Source organism: Triticum dicoccoides, chromosome 1A (assembly GCF_002162155.2).
Source record: "Triticum dicoccoides isolate Atlit2015 ecotype Zavitan chromosome 1A, WEW_v2.0, whole genome shotgun sequence".
Taxonomy (NCBI): domain Eukaryota; kingdom Viridiplantae; phylum Streptophyta; class Magnoliopsida; order Poales; family Poaceae; genus Triticum; species Triticum dicoccoides.
The window spans coordinates 440,555,552-440,564,797 of NC_041380.1; the positions used below are offsets into that span (position 1 = coordinate 440,555,552).

Sequence of the window (9,246 nt, forward strand, 5' to 3'; positions counted from 1 at the left end):
CATACAGATGTATGTGGTCCGATGAATGTTGAGGCTCATGGCGGATATCGTTATTTTCTCACCTTCACAGATGACTTAAGCAGATATGGGTATATCTACTTAATGAAACACAAGTCTGAAACGTTTGAAAAGTTCAAAGAATTTCAGAGTGAAGTTGAAAATCATCGTAACAAGAAAATAAAATTCCTACGATTTGATCGTGGAGGAGAATATTTGAGTTACGAGTTTGGTGTACATTTGAAACAATGTGGAATAGTTTCGCAACTCACGCCACCCGGAACACCACAGCGTAATGGTGTGTCCGAACGTCGTAATCGTACTTTACTAGATATGGTACAATCTATGATGTCTCTTACTGATTTACCGCTATTGTTTTGGGGATACGCTCTAGAGACGGCCGCATTCACGTTAAATAGGGCACCATCAAAATCCGTTGAGACGACGCCTTATGAACTGTGGTTTGGCAATAAACCAAAGTTGTCGTTTCTGAAAGTTTGGGGCTGCGATGCTTATGTGAAAAAGCTTCAACCTGATAAGCTCGAACTCAAATCGGAAAAATGTGTCTTCATAGGATATCCAAAGGAAACTATTGGATACACCTTCTATCACAGATCCGAAGGCAAGACTTTTGTTGCTAAATTCAGAAACTTTTTGGAGAAGGAGTTTCTCTCGAAAGAAGTGAGTGGGAGGAAAGTAGAACTTGACGAGGTAACTGTACCTAACCCCTTATTGGAAAGTAGTACATCACAGAAATCTGTTTCTGTGACACCTACACCAATTAGTGAGGAAGCTAATGATAATGATCATGAAACTTCAGAACAAGATACTACTGAACCTCGTAGATCAACCAGAGTGAGATCCGCGCCAGAGTGGTACAGTAATCCTGTTCTGGAAGTCATGCTACTAGATCATGATGAACCTATGGACTATGAAGAAGCGATGGTGAGCCCAGATTCCGCAAAATGGCTTGAAGCCATGAAATATGAGATGGGATCCATGTATGAGAACAAAGTATGGACTTTGGTTGACTTGCCCAATGATCGGCAAGCAATAGAGAACAAATGGATCTTCAAGAAGAAGACGGACGCTGACGGTAATATTACTGTCTACAAAGCTCGACTTGTCGCAAAAGGTTTTCGGCAAGTTCAAGGGATTGACTACGATGAGACCTTCTCACCCGTAGCGATGCTTAAGTCTGTCCGAATCATGTTAGCAATTGCCGCATTTTATGATTATGAAATTTGGCAGATGGGTGTCAAAACTGCATTCCTGAATGAATTTCTGGAAGAAGAGTTGTATATGATACAACCAGAAGGTTTTGTTGATCCAAAGGGAGCTAACAAAGTGTGCAAGCTCCAGTGATCCATTTATGGACTGGTGCAAGCCTCTCGGAATTGGAATAAACGCTTTGATAGTGTGATCAAAGCATTTGGTTTTATACAGACTTTTGGAGAAGCCTGTATTTACAAGAAAGTGAGTGGGAGCTCTATAGCATTTCTGATATTATATGTGGATGACATATTACTAATTGGAAATGATATAGAATTTCTGGATAGCATAAAAGGGATACTTGAATAAGAGTTTTTCAATGAAAGACCTCGGTGAAGCTGCTTACATATTAGGCATTAAGATCTATAGAGATAGATCAAGACGCTTAATTGGACTTTCACAAAGCACATACCTTGACAAAGTTTTGAAGAAGTTCAAAATGGATCAAGCAAAGAAAGGGTTCTTGCCTGTGTTACAAGGTGTGAAGTTGAGTCAGACTCAATGCCCGACCACTGCAGAAGATAGAGAGAAAATGAAAGATGTTCCCTATGCTTCAGCCATAGGCTCTATCATGTATGCAATGCTGTGTACCAGACCTGATGTGTGCCTTGCTATAAGTCTAGCAGGGAGGTACCAAAGTAATCCAGGAGTGGATCACTGGACAGCGGTCAAGAACATCCTGAAATACCTGAAAAGGACTAAGGATATGTTTCTCGTTTATGGAGGTGACAAAGAGCTAATCGTAAATGGTTACGTCGATGCGAGCTTTGACACTGATCCGGACAATTCTAAATCGCAAACTGGATACGTATTTATATTAAACGGTGGAGCTGTTAGTTGGTGCAGTTCTAAACAAAGCGTCGTGGCGGGATCTACGTGTGAAGCAGAATACATAGCTGCTTCAGAAGCAGCAAATGAAGGAGTCTGGATGAAGGAGTTCATATCCGATCTAGGTGTCATACCTAGTGCATCGGGTCCAATGAAAATCTTTTGTGACAATACTGGTGCAATTGCCTTGGCAAAGGAATCCAGATTTCACAAGAGAACCAAGCACATCAAGAGACGCTTCAATTCCATCCGGGATCTAGTCCAGGTGGGAGACATAGAGATTTGCAAGATACATACGGATCTGAATGTAGCAGACCCGTTGACTAAGCCTCTTCCACGAGCAAAACATGATCAGCACCAAGGCTCCATGGGTGTTAGAATCATTACTGTATAATCCAGATTATTGACTCTAGTGCAAGTGGGAGACTGAAGGAAATATGCCCTAGAGGCAATAATAAAGTTATTATTTATTTCCTTATATCATGATAAATGTTTATTATTCATGCTAGAATTGTATTAACCGGAAACATAATACATGTGTGAATACATAGACAAACAGAGTGTCACTAGTATGCCTCTACTAGACTAGCTCATTAATCAAAGATGGTTATGTTTCCTAACCATGGACAAAGAGTTGTTATTTGATTAACGGGATCACATCATTAGGTGAATGATCTGATTGACATGACCCATTCCATTAGCTTAGCACCCGATCGTTTAGTATGTTGCTATTGCTTTCTTCATGACTTATACATGTTCCTGTGACTATGAGATTATGCAACTCCCGTTTACCGGAGGAACACTTTGTGTGCTACCAAACGTCACAACGTAACTGGGTGATTATAAAGGTGCTCTACAGGTGTCTCCAAAGGTACATGTTGGGTTGGCGTATTTCGAGATTAGGATTTGTCACTCCGATTGTCAGAGAGGTATCTCTGGGCCCTCTCGGTAATACACATCACATAAGCCTTGCAAGCATTGCAACTAATGAGTTAGTTGTGAGATGATGTATTACGGAATGAGTAAAGAGACTTGCCGGTAACGAGATTGAACTAGGTATTGAGATACCGACGATCGAATCTCGGGCAAGTAACATACCGATGACAAAGGGAACAACGTATGTTGTTATGCGGTCTGACCGATAAAAGATCTTCGTAGAATATGTAGGAGCCAATATGAGCATCCAGGTTCCTCTATTGGTTATTGACCGGAGACATATCTCGGTCATGTCTACATTGTTCTCGAACCCGTAGGGTCCGCACGCTTAAGGTTTCGATGACAGTTATATTATGAGTTTATGAGTTTTGATGTACCGAAGGAGTTCGGAGTCCCGGATGGGATCGGGGACATGACGAGGAGTCTCGAAATGGTCGAGACATAAAGATTGATATATTGGAAGCCTATATTTGGATATCGGAAGTGTTCCGGGTGAAATCGGGATTTTACCGGAGTACCGGGAGGTTACCGGAACCCCCCGGGAGGTATATGGGCCTTAGTGGGCCTTAGTGGAAGAGAGGAGAGGTGGCCAGGGCTGGGCCGCGCGCCCCTCCCCCTAGTCCGAATAGGACAAGGAGAGGGGGGCGGCGCCCCCCTTCCTTCTCTCTCTCCTCTTTCCCCCTTCCCGAATCCTATTCCAACTAGGAAAGGGGGGGAATCCTACTCCCGGAGGGAGTAGGACTCCTCCTGGCGCGCCCTCTCCTGGCCGGCCGCACCCTCCCTTTGATCCTTTATATACGGAGGCAAGGGGCACCCCTAGAGACACAAGTTGATCCACGTGATCATATTCTTAGCCGTGTGCGGTGCCCCCTTCCACCATAGTCCTCGATAATATTGTAGCGATGCTTAGGCGAAGCCCTGCGACGGTAGTACATCAAGATCGTCACCATACCGTCGTGCTGACGGAACTCTTCCCCGACACTTTGCTGGATCGGAGTCCGGGGATCGTCATCGAGCTGAACGTGTGCTGGAACTCGGAGGTGTCGTAGTTTCGGTGCTTGATCGGTCGGGCCGTGAAGACGTACGACTACATCAACCACGTTGTGCTAACGCTTCCGTTGTCGATCTACAAGGGTACGTAGATTACACTCTCCCCTCTCGTTGCTATGCATCACCATGATCTTGCATGTGCGTAGGAAAATTTTGAAATTACTACGTTACCCAACACTTGAAGAGGTAGATCAGCAGGTAGTGGGTTTTGTAGGTTTGGTATGGTCTACCCGGAGTAGAGAGTTAACGTTTCTGAAAGACTGTGTCTCGGTCATTCGTTTCTCAAACAACATGTAGTGCGAGGAATCCAACGGAGGCGATCGAGTCTTGTGGGGAAAAGTGCGCAAACCTCTGCAGAGTGTACAATCTAATCATGGTTAGCCGTGTCCCCGGTTATGGACAATTCTTGAGTATCTAGTACTTGGGTTATCACATGTATCTCACCATGTTTAATTAATACTGTTGGATTGTTAATCACTTTAATTAGGATTGAGTTGGGGTTACCTTCTCAATGATGTTTCAACCACCATGATAGTAAAAATTAAAATCTATTTCTTTGTTGTAGGGAAAATTGGCTTTTCGCAAAACTATAACCATAGAGCTTTCCACCAGCCATATATGCATATAGTGATAGTATTATTTTGTTCTTACTCTACTGTGTTACTTTGCCAGCATATTCCATGTGCTGACCCGTTTTCGGGCTGCAACGTATTATGTTGCCGACTTTTCAGACGAGGAGTAATGTTCGTTAGGTCGTGGCCGTGCAGCTCGGCTATGCCGTTGGAGTTGATGGATTCACCTTATCTTCCAAGCCTTCCGCTGTCATCGCATTAGATGGCCTTAAGCCATATTATTGTAATAAGTGTGTGATTGCTACTCTGTTATAAATCCTCGAGTACTGTGTGTCAGCATTACCGATCCAGGGATGACACTGAAGCACAGAGACTTGACCATCTGAGGTCGGGTCGCTACACCCCCTCTGTTGTATACGAGTTATAAGCTGCTTAGCCAGCTAACCCTTCTTCATCAGACATGGAAACACCCAAGTGTGTTCACTGACAGATGCTTGTGATGAACTTAAAAATGGTGCTTTTCTCCCAAGAAACCAAATGCGGAAGAGGCGTTTTGGCGCCCGAGCTCAGCTGAGCTCGATATCGTTACTTTACGTTCTGTACTTGGGATCCCCAAAAAAACGTCTGACTGGACTGACGCGGGATTTACTCCCTCCGGTCCTTTTTACTCTGCATATTAGGTTTGTCCGAAGTCAATCTCATCCAACTTTGACCAAGTTTATATAAAAAATTATAGACATTCACATAACAACACCAATATCATTAGATTCATCTTGAAATATATTTTCATATTATATTTATTAGATATTATAGATGCTAATAATTTTTAATACAAATTTGATCAAACTTAGCAAAGTTTGACTTTCGGCAAATTCAATGTGGAGAGTAAAAAGGACAGGAGGGAGTAGAAAATAGGTCTGGTGGCGCAATACAGGACGGAACAGTGCGCGTACACGGGCCTTGTGCGTAGCGGATGGGCGACGGAAACGAGCGCGTGGTCTGGTCCGTGGACCAGAACGTGACGGGATTACGGGAACAGGTCGTTAAGAAAACCTGAGCCATTTGTTATGCACGTTTGTTATGCGTGTGCAAACGGGGGCGGCACCCCCGATCCGCCTAGTATGTGGGCGGCACCCCCACCCCCTCCCGGCGGCGCAGGTTCTACACCGGCAGTCACTGCGCGCAAATAATGGAGGATGGTGGCATGGAGTTCCTCTTGGATGCGGTTGATAGGTTAGGCATCTCTCATCTGCTGCTTTATCTTGACCAAGATTTATTTGTTATGCCCGCTGACGGGGCCTAGGCGCCACCATTGCTATCTGTTACTCAGATCCCCCCTGCGAGAGGAGTTTGCCGACAGCCATGAACAGCCAGATCCGGTGCCTCTGGTCCTGCTGGCAAGCATCGGTTCGGGAGCAGTCGTGCTGGCGGACACAAAGGCTGGCTCCGGATGTGGTCCGCAAAACGCCGGTGAAGGCAATGACACGGCAAGGGCTGGGATCCGATGAAGGCCGGACTCGTCGCCGACGAGGTCCGCGCAGTCCACCGACAGGATGAATCCACAGGCCCCTGGGTGGACCTGGTGGACTCGGTCTAATTGCGAGCAGACCATCTCGGTTCCATCTGTGTCACGTTTTCACCTCCTTCCCTCCCGCTCCCTCTCCACTGGCGACCACAACGGCGATTTGGGCGACCACCGCGGTGAGGGCGAGGAGCACTGGCATGCCCTGAAGGATCTCACCGGCAGGCGTCCATCAGGTTAGTGTGCTTCATCCCCCAATGTGAAAAGCTCTTGTTCTGATGCATTGAAATGTCGCCCGTGGTTGCTATTTATTATGGTGGTTTTGTGGGGCTCCAATTTTGGGACTAGGGTTTGATGATCATCTGCCCCGACGGTTTTAGGGGGCTTTTGTAGTTCAAACGTTTGAAATATGTATACATTTGCCTAGTCCGAGTTAGGATTTGTATGAAAAAATGGCTGTACCTTTGTCTTTTGGATATGTGAAGATGATGTCAAAGATCCAGTGGCTGTAGCTTTCTCTTCTGGACATGTTAAACTTCAGTTTATGGTTTAGGCTATGTAAAATTCAGTCTTGACTATGTGAACTGAAAGCCAAGTTTCGTGTTGCTGTTATGCCAAGTTTCATGCATGTTGCTGTAAAATTCAGTCTAACTATGTAAACTGAACCTGAGTGCATCTTATATAATCTTATATATATAATGAATGTTGTTTTGTTCTCAGTGCCAAGATTATTGCGTAATGTTGCTGTGGTCAGCCTATGGCAGATAATATTGGTTCTTTTCTTGTCAAAGTGAAAATACACATACAAACTCGTTTCAGACACACAAACTCTTGAATTTTTTCAGACAATATTCAGACAAATTGTCACTGATACTAAAGGTACTCCTGATACAAAATACTTTTTTTTGTCTAATGCTTCTACCCCAAATCACAGTCATCATATTGCCATTCTCACTTGCTTGACAGAGCCTACCAACAAACGTGGAAAATGAAATGGAAATGAACCACCACATCTTGCTAAACCAACTCCAATCTGACTTCATCTTCAATGATTTTATTTCTAAAGCTTGGAACTGCAACTTCTGCAATTTCTGCATTTCAAACTTGTGCGTTGCTTCTGTAAGATCGTGATGATAGACTTCTTTTCTCTCTTTCTCCAGTTCGTCTCTGAGCCAAAAATTCTTGCAAAATCTGAACACAAATTCCAAATCAGAAAACAGAGAAGGGAAGTCAATCCAACCAGAAAAAGAGAACACTGCAGGAAATATCACCGTCCTTAGCTGCATTTGCTGTATATAGCGACTCCATACGGGATCGGAGGACCAATGTTGCAGCGGGGCTGCAAAACAGGACGACCGGGACGAATAGGAGCTGCCTGTGAGGCCTGTGCTGTGGACCACGAACAGGGCGACCGGGACGAACAGGAGCTTCCTGTGCTGCGTGCCGCCATGGATTCGAGCAGGATTAGCAAGAAAAGAAGATGAACCCTCAGCCTAGCTCAGGGAAGAAGAGAGGGGGGAACATCATTCGCGCGCTAGTTCTGGAGGCCCTCAGCTGTTCCGCGCCTTTTCTATCCAGCTGACACGCCTCGCTGGCAGGGGCCACTGGCACATTCCCAAAACCACCGTCCTAAACCACCAAACCAGACCCCAGGGGGTGTTTTGCCCGGTTTAAGCAAGTTCAGGGGATTAAGTAGGCCAAAATTCAGTCCAGGGGGTTATGTGGTCTAAATGTGAGAGTTCAAGGGGGTATATACATTTAACTCGTGGACAAAAAGGTATGACTGCAGGATATTGGTGCTGTAGGAATTTAACGTTTATCTTTAGTACCAGCGCATTACTGTATGTCGAGCATATATTCAGCGCAAACACCTAGTGCTGTAGGATTTTAACCTTAATGTCTGGTGCCTACACATTACTGGGTGCTGAAAAAAAAGTTCAGTTGTAGATTAGAATGTCTGGGTTTCATTCAACGTAGGGTTAGTACAAATGGATTGTGTGCATCTGAATCGTTTGGAGCCTTGGGCTATCATTTCAATTCTGAGTTGTGCTGTCTTGGTGTCTGACTTGGGTTATATAGAACAGAAAAAATCGTCAACAGATTGAAGACTGCTAATGGTGTTGTCGTGAACTACAGGTTATGGCTGGGTAGTGCACCACCAGATCGGATGCCATGCCCTTCCAGAATGAGTGCTATGGAGAAGTCGATCCGCAAATACGCGGAGGAGCCAACAAAGAGTGTAATAAGGCCTGAGCTTGGACTGAATTGAAACGGCGGCGTACAATGTCACTGAAATAGAGAAGATGAGGAAGTATGTCATAGTGCCCAACAATGCAGCAAAAAGGGAGAAATGGAGCAGGGTTGAGTATGAGGTGAACATAAGTGAAGACAAAGAAGAATTTACGTGTGAATGTGGACAGTTCAAGCACACTGGGATGTTATGCTGCCATGTTCTAAGGGTAAATTGACTTATGAACTCCGTTCGTTAGAAAAGAAAATGTATCGGCGACCAACAAAACTAAAACGTTTTTGCACTGACGCAGGTGATGGAAATACTTCATGCTGAGGAAATCCCGGCTAATCATATATTGAAGCGGTGGACAAACGACGTGAGGGACATACTACCCCAACATCTGGTTCAGTACCAGAGAGATGATCCAGTTAACCTGTCATTCACGTGTAGGCACTCCACCTTGTACTTGAAAGCCATGGATGTAGTACGTTTGGGTGATGCAAGTGCAGAGGCTTTCGATCACATTTATGTTGGTCTGGATGCTTTAATGGTGAGTGGAACACCTTTGGCCGAGAGGAGGGATGGTCTGGATTTTGAAGACCGCATGGCCGGCTTAGTTCCTGGTACATTACCTAGGAACGGAGAGATTGCTTGTGTTGGCAAGCAACGAAATTGCCGAAAAATGCATTAGCACTGCCAACCCTGTCAGTGTGAATGCTCTGCATGGCTAACAGTACCAGAGAAGCAGAGAGAAGGCACCGTATGAGTGCTGAGCAAGCGTACAAGATTCTGCAACATACTAGCTGAGTGCCCGTGCGTTGCCACGGAACATAAAT

At 45.0% G+C, this 9,246-nt stretch overlaps 1 long non-coding RNA gene across 1 annotated transcript; it reads left to right on the plus strand.

Annotated features, from left to right (window-relative positions):
- The first annotated feature begins 5,745 nt into the window (after positions 1-5,745).
- On the plus strand, positions 5,746-8,985 carry LOC119277659. The gene is made up of 4 exons (XR_005137262.1): positions 5,746-5,888; positions 5,986-6,413; positions 8,314-8,636; positions 8,721-8,985. It is a non-coding gene; the product is annotated as an uncharacterized LOC119277659 (long non-coding RNA).
- Positions 8,986-9,246: the final 261 nt, after the last annotated feature.